Source organism: Sorex fumeus, unplaced genomic scaffold (assembly GCF_029834395.1).
Source record: "Sorex fumeus unplaced genomic scaffold, SorFum_2.1 ptg000123l, whole genome shotgun sequence".
NCBI classification, from domain to species: Eukaryota; Metazoa; Chordata; class Mammalia; order Eulipotyphla; family Soricidae; genus Sorex; species Sorex fumeus.
The window spans coordinates 7,264,118-7,277,670 of record NW_026606180.1 but is presented as its reverse complement, the minus strand read 5'-3'; positions in this window follow the sequence as shown (position 1 = coordinate 7,277,670).

Below are 13,553 nucleotides of genomic sequence, written 5' to 3'. Positions count from 1 at the left end.
ACTATTCACTGTTTTGTGGAAGATGGGCAGGCTGGTTAGTGCTTGTAAATGGTTGTGTGTTTCTGTGTGTGTGTCTCTTGTATATTAGTATGTGAATGTGTGTGTCCTTTGCTGATTTTTCTAGTAGTGGCTAAAAATTGAATTTCGACAGCTCTTTGTATGTTTTAAGGCTATTAACTTTATTTTGTATGCATTGTAGCACTGTCCTCTCATTGTTCATCAATTTGCTTGAGCGGGCACCAGTAACATCTCCATTGTGAGACTTGTTGTTAAGTATTGCAAATAATATTCTGGTTTATTAGCCAGGTTTAACTTTCTCCTTTTTGACATAAAGACCATAAAACTGTCATTTGAAACTGTGCAATTCACTATTTTTAACGTATTTGCAATATTGTACAATCACAATGATCTAATTCCATCATATTTCAACACTCCAGAAAGAAACCCAGTACCAACAGCCAATTATCATTCTCCCATTCTCTCTAACAGCCAATAGCCTACTTTACACAGATTTGTATATTCTGAAAATGTGTGTAGATTTAATCATATATTATTTGACTTTTCATTTCTTTTATTTACGTAAATGTTTCCCCCACCCCCCGAGGTAGCCCTTAGTGTAGCATGTCTTACTATCTCATTTCTTTTATTTTTAAATAAAATTCCACTTTGTAGACATACAGCGTTTTATTTTTCCATCGCTGATGGACATTTAGGTTGGCTACAATGAGTAATGCTGCCAGGAATATTTGTGGGCAATGTTTTATGTGAACTAATGTATTCGGTTCCTTTGGTTATATGGTTGTAGCACTGTCCTCCTGTTGTTCATCAATTTGCTCAAGAGGGCACCAGTAACGTCTCCATTGTGAGACTTGTTATTACTGTTTTTGGCATATCGAATACGTCACAAGGAGCTTCCCAGGCTCTGCCATGCGGGCAGGATACTTTCAGTAGCTTGCCGGGCTCTCTGAGAGGGATGGAGGAATTGAACCCCGGGTCGGCTGCGTGTAAGGCAAATGCCCTACCCCCTATGCTATAGCTCCAGCCTGGTTATGTGCCTAGAAGTATAATTTCTGAATTGTCTGGTGTTGTTTTTTTTTAAAGAGAATTTGCCAGAGCCAGAATGATAGCACAGCAGGTAGAACATTTTGCTTTGCATATGGGTGACCTGGGTTTGATCCTTGGCACCCCATTTGGTCCCCAGAGCTAGCCAAGAATGATTCCCAAGCACAGAGTCAAGAGTAAGCCCTGAGCACAGCCAGGTGTGGTTCTAAAACAAAAATAAAATTAAAATAAAGAGAAATTCGGGGCTGGAGAGATAGCACAGCGGGTAGGGTGTTTGCTTTGCACGCGGCCGGCCCGGGTTCGATTCCCAGCATCCCGTATGGTCCCCTGAGCACTTCCAGGAGGAACTCCTGAGTGCAGAGCCAGGAGTAACCCCTGTGCACCGCCAGGTGTGACCCAAAAAGCAAAAAAATTAAAAAATAAAAAAAAAAAGAGAAATTCACCAAAATATTTTCGAAAGAGAGTTCACCATATCACAATCATGTCAACAAGTGTTTTAATTTCCCCATAGCCCTGTAAACATTTATTTATTTATTTATTTATTTTGCTTTTTTGGGTCCACCCGGCAATGCACCGGGGTTACTCCTGGCTCATGCACTCGGGAATTACTCTTGGAGGTGCTCGGGGGACCATACGGGATGCTGGAAATCGAACCCGGATCAGCCGTGTGCAAGGCAAACGCCCTACCCGCTGTGCTATCACTCCAGCCCCAAAATATTTATTTTTTATGATGTCCACTCTAGTGAGTGGGAAGTAGTACCCCAGTGTGGTCTTGCATTTCCTTAAGAACTGATGCTGCTTAATATTTTTTCATGTTGTTAGTATGTCTTTAGCATATATTATTTGAAGAAGTGTCTGGTAGTGCTTATTCAGATCTCTTCTATGTGATTATTTGCTTTAGTTGTTGTAAGGGAGTTATTTATATATTCTGCATTCTAGACATTTATCATGCACTTGATTTGTAAATAACTTATTGATTTGGTGGATTTACCTTGACCTTCTTAGCAGTGTCTTTTTCTGCACAAAAGTTTTAATGTGATGTGCTAAAAATATTTTTATTTGCTAATTTTAAATTTAATTTCCCACGTTTAGGTGTCATGACTGAGAAACTTCTGCATTGGGCCCAAGATGGGGAAGAAGCATCAGTGCTGGAGAGATCCTCCCACAGGCCACCTCCCTGCTGAAGGGGCAGAGCCAGCAGCCAGAGCCTCAGGAAGACTCAGGGCTGCGGAAGACGGAGCCTCAGAGGGTTTCCTTGGAGTTGGGAAGGAGACAAGTGGAGAGCGAAAGAGAAAAGGACCTTAAATCTCTGAGAAGATGCAAATAACAGGTGAAATTCATGGACACACTAGCCCTGTGTAAACTCAAAAAAGACAGCAGCAGCGGTGGCAGCTCTGTCTCGCCCACCGCCCGCGTTCGGTAGTCTCACCCTGTTTCCCCCACCCAGGGGAAGTCGATGGCGATGGGCAGGTGAAAGAAGGAAATGAGGGCCAGGCTGGTTGGTCTTAGTTGCAGTTTATTCCAATCCTATCTCCATCCACTTCTGTCTCTGTCCTCTGTCTCCTTTGCCCATTCTTACAGTCTCATTATGTCTTACAGTCTCAGGATGAGGGATTGGGGTAACAATTGCACATATGTGTGGTCACAATCAATAGGGGTAGAATTCCTTCCCTCGGGAAAGTCGCTTCTAGGACCGGTTGGCATTATCAGACCAACCCACCCTAGAGCGGAATCCCCTGGGTGTGTTTCTCCTCTCCTTGTCCAACAAACATATAAGCATATATAATATAAACCATTTTGTATGGATACAGTAAGAAATACCTTAAACTTATAGAATTGCCCTCCTAGGGCCATCTCGATCTCAGACTACAGTGCTCAGGCCAGATAGTCTTTCCTACCCCTAGCAGGATCCTAGTCTCGTCGTTACTTTTGGATCATGACAGCATTTGTCTATGATCAAACTCTTAACTTATAGTTAAGAATCGTGCCACTTTGGCTTGGCCCATTTCAATGCCAGGGTAGCTCAGCGCTTGCCCTGGGTCCATTCAGTCCCTCATCGGGACCCTGCTTTTGGGGTGTTAGGAACTAAGGGCAACTGAGCCTTAAGTAGAGAAAGCAGATGCCTGGGAGTGAATAATATTCAAAGCCAATTAAATCCTAAATTACAAAGCATACTATTAACGGTCTTTCTGTATCTATACAAAAAGGGCATTGCTTTAAAATAAACTATTCAAAAGACATAAGGAGAGGAGAAAGCCAATATTAACTTACAATACAATTTCAGTGTCCTAGAAGGATCTGACCTTACAAATGAACAGATACTGATTGGGGTGGGGGGGAAGCTGATTAACTGGTTGGGGAGGAGAGCATAGGGAAGAATTTACAGACAAACACAATGGAATGGAAGTGCCTCAGGAGCACTGTAATGGGTGGAACCTGATAAACCTAAGTTCCTCGTGGAGAAAGGGAGAAAGGACATCCTACAGCCCCCCACCTGAAAACTCCAGGGCACCTTGGGAGGTGTCTCCACCCTGCCAAGTCCTGGCAGCTGAACCCATATGCCACTGCGGCCACCACACCAAAAGCCTATGGCTTAATTTCATGGCTTCACTAAGAATCCCTGCAGATTCACCCAGTTCTAAAGATCCTGAAGTTTCTGGGCTGCATGTCCATGACACCTCCAAATTCCACAGTACTGAAATCCCAAATTAGATGAGAAAGTAACATAGAAGCCAACAAGTTCAACAACCAAAACAATAACACAAAAGGCTCAACTAGCCACAATCAGCTTAGTAAATCCTCACCAACAACCCATGGTGAGATATAACAGTTATCACAAATTTTCTTGGGCTGAATATTTATTCTTGGTAATTCCTTTAGCCATGTGGTTGCAACAAATCATATGAAACAAATTATTGTGTGCCTGTTACAAGGGCAGGCTGAGAGGGTGTTGTGAAAATGGAGACAATGGTGGAGGGAAGGTCACTCAGGGGGTGAAATTAGTGTTGGAATGTCAAAAGTCAATACCAACTGTATTATTAATAACTGTGTAAACCACGGTATCTAAATAAAATGAGAGAGAGACAGAGAGAGGGAAGGACTGGAAGTCCTAGGATGGAAGGGAGCTGAGTACGAAGACCCTACAGAGCGTCAGCTTTTTTTTTTATATAATTTATTTCTAGCACAGCGGTAGGGCGTTTGCCTTGCACACAGCCAACATGGCCAACCCGAGTTCGATTCCTCCGCCCCTCTCGGAGAGCCCGGCAAGCTACCAAGAGTATCTCACCCGAAAGGCAGAGCCTGGCAAGCTCCCCATGACGTATTCGATATGCCAAACACAGTAACAACAAAGTCCCCAATGGAGACGTTACTGGGCCCGCTTGAGCAAATCGACGAACAACAGGAGGGCCTTTAATTTAATAATTTTTATTTATTTATTGAATCACTGTGGGAAAAGTTACAAAGCTTTCAGGTTTAGGTCTCGGTCATGCAAATATCAAACACATTCCCCTTTACCAATACTTATTTTTCACCACGAAGAACCCCAATAAACCCCCACCCTCCACCCCCCCAATGCCTGTGAGGCAGATGAATTCTAGTTAACACTCTATCTACTTTGACTAGATTCATTGTTTCGATAAAAGATGCACCATTATTATTTAGAGTTTACCGCCCCCCCCCAAATCAGACTTACTGAAAAAGCATTGTGAAATGATTTGCTTTCTACAGCTGGGTTCAAGAATTAAATGATGTCTGTTTTGGATTTCTGCTATTTTACTTATTAACCCTGGAAGTATTTCTACTGAGAGTCAGATAATTAAGAGATTGGTTTCTGTGCTCTGGAGTCATGGCCGTGCCAGAAAGCCGATCGTAGGGGGCAACTGGTGACCTCAGTAGGGCGTGAAGGACGGGCCGGAACGCCCCCCTTCCCATGAGGTTTTAGTCGCCCCATCACCCCCTGCTCATACCTGCTCTCCACAAGGCTTCCAAGCAGCCGCCATCTTTCTTTCCAGAGGTGAGAGGGCAGAGGGGAGCAACACCCTTTCCCCTCCGGGCAGGCATGATGGCGTGGATTAACACATAGTCCGTTCACTTTTCTGCTCCAAGCTGCTGGGTTCTGCATTAAGTCCTTGTGCGTTAGCTTTATAGCAGCACTCACTAAGTTGAAAACAAACTCTATGTCAGCACTCAGCACAGTGGTCTATTTACTGCCCCTGGCACAAGAAGGTGGCCAGTCCAAAGGTGAGCCATGTCCAGTAGGGTTACATTCTTGGCTTTGCAGTTCCATCCAGACAGCTCCTGCTGAACAATGAAACTTTCATAGAATTCGTGTTTGTATTGTATCTTACAAGTTGCCAGGTTTCATGACTCCTAAGACCAGCAAGGGGTGGTGAGCAGTGCCCCCTTCAGCTGCACCCAGCAGCCGAAGCTACACCAGGAGAGACTCAGTCTCCATCCACCCTGACAAGGTCACATCAACAGGTCCCACCTGTAAGCTTCTAGCAGTTAGATAATCCAACAAGAAGCTCAAAGCCAGAGAAAGTTCTTCCCAAGGTGGGCAACCAGACTTAATCTCTCACCTAAGTCAGAGGATGCTTGTCACAAACCGTCTGAAGGTACCACTCTGTGTTTGTACCCATTGTTACAGAAAAGAGAGTAGGCGCTGGCAATACCCAGCACAGACAGGAAGAGTCGCCTCTGGCCACAGCTGAGGAATCATTAGTGAGAAGGCATGTGGATCTGCATTCCAGGGCATAGTACATACAGATACTCCAGAGGTGAGCGCTGTTTGACAGGCTGTGGCTCACACAATTGCAAAACTCGTCCCATAGCTGGAGGAGTTAGAGTTCTTAACAGCTGAAACTGTTAACACATGACTACCATCCCCATAGGCCACTAGACTATGATGCCACATCAACAGCTGGACACCAGGAACTGTGAATCCTACTGGGTTGGAGCCCAGGGCAGCTAGACTTGGTGCCAGAGCAGCTAGAGAGTTCAGAAACCACAAATACCATGGCATCATCCAGGCTCACATCCTCCAGAGCCACGGGCACCAGAGTGGCCTTGCAAGCATTTAGGGAATCCTGACAAGGCACTTGCGGCTATTAGAAATCTGAAGAGTTATGAACACTAGCTTGATATGACTCCAACTCCTGGAACTCAGAGTTCCGCCTTTATTTTCCATGAGGCACCAGAAATAATGGGAGGAATGGAGGACATTAGCTACCTGAACAGATGGGGATAGAAGCCCAGGAAAGTCCTCAAGCACATCAGAACTTTTAAAAAACTGAAATAACTTATATAATCACTCGTATCATTTGTCATCCTGTTGCTCATCGATTTGCTCAAGCAGGTGCCAGTAACATCTCCATCCCATCCTGCCGCGTGCTAGTGTAGCCCAGTGGCATCTGCTCACTCCAGGAACAGAAAGAGTCTCAAACTATTTGTTCAGGGTCTCGATGAAGAAGTCTGACATCTTGTAGGTGGGCAGCCAGGCGTTCTTTTGACATCCCGTGGAATCCAGTCAGTAACAGCTCTACCGAACAACCTGGCACCTGAGCTGCGCAGGAGGAAGAGAGCAGCGTGGAATGCCTTCAAGAGCGTCGAGGAAGTTGTTAAGGAGACGAAGAACCTCCAGCTCCAGGCACATGTTTTTGACTCCACCATTCTTCCTGCATTAACATATGCCTCAGAGACCTGGGCCCTATGAAAACAGGACAAGAATGCTATTCAGGTATCCCAAAGAGGAACTGAAATACATATATGTGTATATATATATATATATATGGGCTGGGGTGATAGCACAGCGGTAGGGCGTTTGCCTTGTGCGCAGCCAGCCCGGCCGAGCCAGGTTCGATTCCTCCGCCCCTCTCAGACAGCCTGGCAAGCTACCGAGAGTATTCATAATATATTCATATTCATAATATTCATATTCATAATATATATTAGGTAATTGCAATACTGTTAAATTTTATGACATTGATGTACAAAATTACTGCACCCCCCCAAAAATAGTTTCTCAGACATTCCACCACTCTCTCTATGTCAACTCACCTGATCTTCCCCCCATGCCCCACCCACTGCTGCTGGCTAATGTTTAGTGATCTAAGGCTGGGGTCTGTCATTGTCTGACACTGTCTACATCCTTGTTTGTCTCTACATTTCACAGAGGAGTGAGACCACCTGGTATTTGTCCTTCTCCTCTGTCTCACTTCACTTAACATAAACAGTAACTTTTTCTGCTGTCAGAGTAAACATCCTCTGAATGTTCACTGAACTGAGGACACATCAGAAGAGAAATTCAATAAATTGTAAGAGACACTTGGCAGACGGGCTAGTTGGGTTGGGGAAACCAAAGAATTCACTGAAACAGAATGAAAAGGTAAAGAATAAAGTAGCAGGTGAAGAAACCAAAAAAAAAAATCGAGTCAGTGACCTTGAAGACAATGCGCCGGACACCATAGACAAAAAAGCGGTAATAGAAAATATATTTACGAAGATGAAGACACATAAGATAGCTAACGGAAAATAGCAAAAGAAAGGTCTCCAAAATCAGAGAAATCACAGAAGAAGAGAGAAAGAAGAAGAAACGTCGGTGAAAGAGATAATAGCTGAAAACTTTCCACATCAGGAAGAGGCCCAAAGAGTGGAAAATAAAAGAACACAAATACAACTCAAGACTCTGTAATCAAAATGACAAGAGCCAAAGAGAGAAACAGATTTTCTCCTCAAATCAGCAAGAGAGAAGCAAAGTCTCAAACACAAGGGAAACAACATAATATTACATCAGGTTTCTTAAAAAAAAAAACTCTACAAATGACAAGTGAATAGAATTCTAAACTGCTTTCGCAGCTTTTTTGAAAGCAACTGACCCCAGATGCTGGGCTTACCTCTGAAAACTCGGTTCTGGTCCATCTGCCTAGTCCCTTTCCTTGTGCTAGTCCTATAACATGGTGATTTCTGCAGTTATTAGTAAGCTCTTGAAATGGAGATATAGATTATTTAGGATAATCTGCATCCTTATTTCTATACTAAATGTATTGTTAACATATATGATTTTCAGATAAACTTGTCACTTACTGCAAAAAAAAATCATTGGAATTTTGCTAGGGACTGTATTAAATCTGTAGGTAACTTGAAAAATATCGCCATCTTAAGATTATTATTTTCAATTCACATACCTTGAATTGAAGTGGCGAAAGCAAACATCTTATTTTTTTGCTGATCTTAGGAGAGAAACATTCAGTCTTTCACCATTGATTTTGATGTTAGTTGTAGATTCTCATCAATGCATTATTTTAAAAAATATTTTAATTTTAATTAGAAATGTTCTGGCTTCTGGGCCACACCAGATGGTTCTCAGGGCTTATATCTGACTCAGGGGACCATTTGGGCTACCTATATTGAACCCAAATCATCCACATGCAAGTAAAACACCCTATCTACCATACTATTTCTCTGACCTCCCCCATTTTATTTATTTATTTTTATTGATAGAGATTGGGCTGGAGCAATAGCACAGCAGGTAGGGCGTTGGCCTTGCAAGCGGCCAACATGGCCGACCCAAGTTCGATTCCTCTGCCCCTCTCGGAGAGCCCAGCAAGCTACCGAGAGTATCTCGCCTGCACAACAAAGCCTGGCAAGCTACCCGTGACGTATTCGATATGCCAAACACAGTCACAATTGTCACAAATGGAGATGTTACTGGGCCCGCTCGAGCAAATCGATAAACAATGGGAGGACAGTGACAGTGACAGTGATTGATAGAGATTATGTGGTTTATAATACTGTTAATAATGGTTTCTTATGCACATAATTCTAAAACCACACACTTCAACAGTGCGCCAACATCCCTCCCCCCAAGAATCCTAATATCTGTCCCTTATCAGTGCATCATTTAAAGGACATATTTCAGGGTCCAGAGCAATAATAATAATATAGTGGGTAGGTTACTTGCCTTGCATGTAGCTCACCCGGGTTCAATCCCAACCCCACCAGGAGTCATCCCTGAGTACAGTCAGGAATAAGCCCTGTACACTACCAGGTGTGGCCAAAAAGGACGTATTTTATGTCATGTTTCTTTTCATTCCTAGTTTTCTGAGTATTTTTATCATGGGAGTGTGCTGAATTTTGCCAAATGTCTGTGCTCAGCAAGATGGCTGTCCTTTCTCCTCTCTTCCTTTAAGTATCCCTTAGTTTCTAGAGCTGCTGTAACAAACTGCCACCGGTTGTTTGGCTTAACCAACAAGTTGCACACACAGGCTGTTTATGTTTATGTTCTCATGATTGCTGCTGGCAGCTCCCAGGCCTTTCTGGCGCTGGCCACTTGCTGCCTGTGTCTGCGCTGCTCCCATCCTCACATTGTCCCTGTGGGCATCCATGCCCAAAATCCCCTTGGAAAGGGGCTGCAGTCTCTAGCGAACAAGAGTCATACTGCACCAGAGTCTGCCCCTCCCTGCTGTGGCCTCTTAACTCACCACAGTTTCACAAATGCCACGGAGTGAGGTGTGGTTCTGAGACTGAAGTCTTGAACCTGTAAAATCTGGGGGACACAATTCAGCTCACTATAACTTACACCCAACTACACTTGCATTAAGAACAGAGGTGGCATTTACTTATCTTTAAATCCATACAACTATTGTGCAAATCAAAATACTAAATATTTCTGACACCCCAGGCATTCCTTCACACCTACCCCCCGCCAATAACTTCTATTTCAGAAAGAGTTTATTCTGAAGTAAAAGATCTATTTTTACTTTCCAATATCTATTCGAAACTACACTACATTATCTCAGCGGAGCACTAAATTCTCCTCTACCATTACCTCCCCATTTGTCCTGAATTCAGGCATTTTCTCATCCACCATCCGCTGGTGTCTGTTCCATGGCTAAAACTAGAGAAGGCATAAGCTCTTTGACGGAAACCAGTATGGGGGGCTGGGCCTGATTTCAGTTCAGATGCCCACCTTTGTCTGGTAGGCACCTGGGCTAACAGGGTGGATGGATAAACTCATCTGATTGTCATGTCTCACCTCTCCTGTTTCCCCCATCTACTGCCATGCTGTTTAGGGACCAGCTGTGGCCCTCATCAACCATACCTTCTTTCACCCCTTAAAAATTAAAAAGTGAGGAAACGTGAAAATCTGAGAGAATTTATTCCTGTTTAATTCCTGGAGAGAGAACATACACTCAAACATCAAGCCTGCTTGGCCAATCTCACGCCTTTTTCTGGGTTGTTCATTCTTGCACTTATTTCATAAATTGTCATCATTGGATCATCAGAAATACAGAATGAAATCTAGTAGCTGCGACAATATACTCCAAACTCCCTTATGTCATCCTTATGGAGCTCTTTCTTTACTCTGAGCACTGGCAAAGCCTGCCTAGGGACACTTTTGTGTGGTTATTGCAAAAACATTTCACGGTCTGTGCAAAATTGAAATCCCATTTTGCCTAACGACTGCACTGCTTGGTCCTAGTTTTTGTCTTAGTTCAGGTAATTGTATCTCCAATATTCAGTCTCCCAAGTAAGTGTCTGATATTTATGAACTATGCTAAACCTTTCTACTTTCCTGCATCTATCGCTGTGCCTGTCAAGGCAAACATCTAGCACATCCACTTCTTGCTTTCTCCTCTTCATGCTATAATGGATATGTGGGTGTGTCATGGCATCTTTAATGCTGACTAGAGCCTCCCGATAACTTCTGGGTATTGATGAAATGTGTCATACATGCTCTGAACTCATCACTGCTTCCATATTCCAAGCCCAATGTGAAAGTGTCTTGAAATTCCTAGAATTTTTCCACCCTTGGGACAGATAAATAGTTTAGAAGTTATGGAGTTTGCCTTGCACAATGACCACAGTCAATCCCAGACATTATATGATCCCTCAAGCATCATGAGGAATGACCCTCAAGAACAGAGCTAGGAGTTAGTACCTAGGGCAGGGGGAGAGAAAGAGGAGAGGAGCGAGAAAGAAAGAAAGAAAGAAAGAAAGAAAGAAAGAAAGAAAGAAAGGAAGGAAGGAAGGAAGGAAGGAGAAAGAGATAAAGGGAGAGAGAAAGGGAGAGAAAGAGAGAGAAAGGGAGAGAAAGAGAGGAAGGAAAGCAGGAGGGAAGGAAGGAAGGAAGGAAGGAAGGAAGGAAGGAAGGAAGGAAGGAAGGAAGGAAGGAAGGGAGGGAGGGAGGGAGGGAGGGAGGGAGGGAGGGAGGAAGGAAGGAAGGAAGGAGAGAAACAGAGAAAGTGAGAGAGAGATAAAGCAAGAAAGAAACTGCCTCCCACACATGTCCTCTCCCTGTGTTCATTTCCCTTCCTGCCCTCGCCCTCTTGCCCCAGGAGACCCTTTCTCAGACTTCAGCTTCAGCTCACAAACTTCCAAATGACTGTCCTCCCCAAGACTAAGTGAGCTGCAACTCCTCCAGCCCACGCTACAGCGACCCAGACTCTGCTTCCATAGTAACTCTAACCCCTGTGGTCTGGAGAAGCCCTTGGCTCAAGACCCTCATCCTTGCCAGCTGACCTCAACATATGGACTTACCTGGGCTTTGGCCTCTCCATCCTAACTTGCCGATTTCTTATCAAAAGTGATGCTTAATTGTTGGCGCCTACGGAACAATCAGGATGCAATAAATATTTAGAATTAATATTTCTTTCTAGAACTTTGTATTAAACTTTCCGCAAAAATGAAAAAGAATACACAATGGTGAAATCTGAAAGGGAATAAAAATTAATATTTTCTGAAAATCTATATCAAGAAAAACTGTTACTTAATGTTAAAAAGGGCAATGTTCAAAAATAAATATTTTTGTTTTAAAAAACTGAAAACCTCCATATAAATATCTCCTTTACACACAAGGCTGTGTGCGCTCAGAACAGGAATCAATAGGGCTGTCCGCAAACATAGGTCAAATCATGAGAAAAGGTTACTCCATTGATCTCTCAGTTGGTTGCTGTCTCCTTTGCTTTGCCTTAGATAACAATAAGCCTGGAGCTTTTATGGCTGTCCTTGATGTCAGCCACCTTTTCTCCACCATGGTAACCATCTCGTCCACTCTGTACCCAGTGATCTGAATTTGAGGTTTGTGGGCTGAACTTTGACCAAGGAATCAGAAGAAAGTCATTTAGAGTTCAGGACTCAGTTTTGAATCAAAAATCCCTGCACTCCTGGGTCAAGACCTACCTGAACTTCAAATAAGAATCCTGGCAGAGGGTTGGGAAGCCCAGGACGGACTGTATGATGACGTCCTTAGCTGCAGATACTGACCCAGAGCATCATTTAAACCCGCATACTTCCTGTTCCTCCACTGGTAAATGAGAAAATAGTAAAGGCCTCTGTGAGGCAGGACTTCGTAACATTGCTAAACATAATGCAGAACTCAAGTTTTTATATGTAACCTGGGGAAGATCATTGCAGCACAAAACATGGTTCTGAACACATTTGCTCCTGAAATAGTGTCTGGAAGTTACAAATAAAAGGAAAATTTCATTCCTAAAGTTGATCCCAAAGACAATACATTTATCAAAGTTGCCGGAAAGACATGAGAGGATCACTGCACCTGTGGAACCAGAAGAGCCCCATCCAGTTTCAGCCAGTGCCTCTTGGAGTCTTTCTCCAATACCAAGCAAGAGGCCAAGCCCTTGCCTCAAATACATCCAGTCTCTATGGGCAGAAGTTTCTCCCTGAACAAGACTCTCCCTCACTTGTATCACAACTCCGTTTCCTGTGACGCCCTTAGTGAAACAAAACCAAGTTGACTTCGCTTTGTCCTGGTATATACTTTCCAGAGCTCAGGAGGCGACTTCCTGACGAGAGAAGGGCTCTTCGCTACAGGAGTTCACAAGCTTGCCCTCTCCCAGCATCAAGAGACTCAAATACATTCCCTTTTCCATCTTGGCTCTCCTCAGGAGCACTGTTGAGCACTGTTCCAATCCCATCTCTGAGAATATTCTAACAGCTACATTGTTGTGTGACAATGTGGGGCTAAATCCAATCCTACTGGTGCTGGGCTCCTGACAGCCATATTCCAGTTCATAATCATATGTGTACTGATTCATCTCTCTAGTAAAAATCAGGGATTTCCTACTTCATCCATGATTCAGGACTTGCGCTCTACTGGGATCTTTGGGTCTAAAAGGAGATTAGGACTGGTGGTCAGTCCTACTGTGGCACCAGCTCACAAAAGTATGTCTAAAGTATGTCCCAAATCTGTCTTTTCCAGATTAAATTAAATTAAATTTGATATTTAATTTGAGTTTTGAAGAATAAGTAAAATAAACTTTTTCTAATTCATTTCGTGGGACCATGACCAATATCAAAGACTATACCCAAAAAACAAAACATTAACCAATACCCTTCATGAGTATGCATGCAAAAATGCATGACAAAATATTGCAAAACACAATGCACTGATGTATACGTATCTTTAAAAAGGTACATACACATGACAAGTGGATTTAATCCAGGCTTCATGTATGTTTTAGTATTTAAAA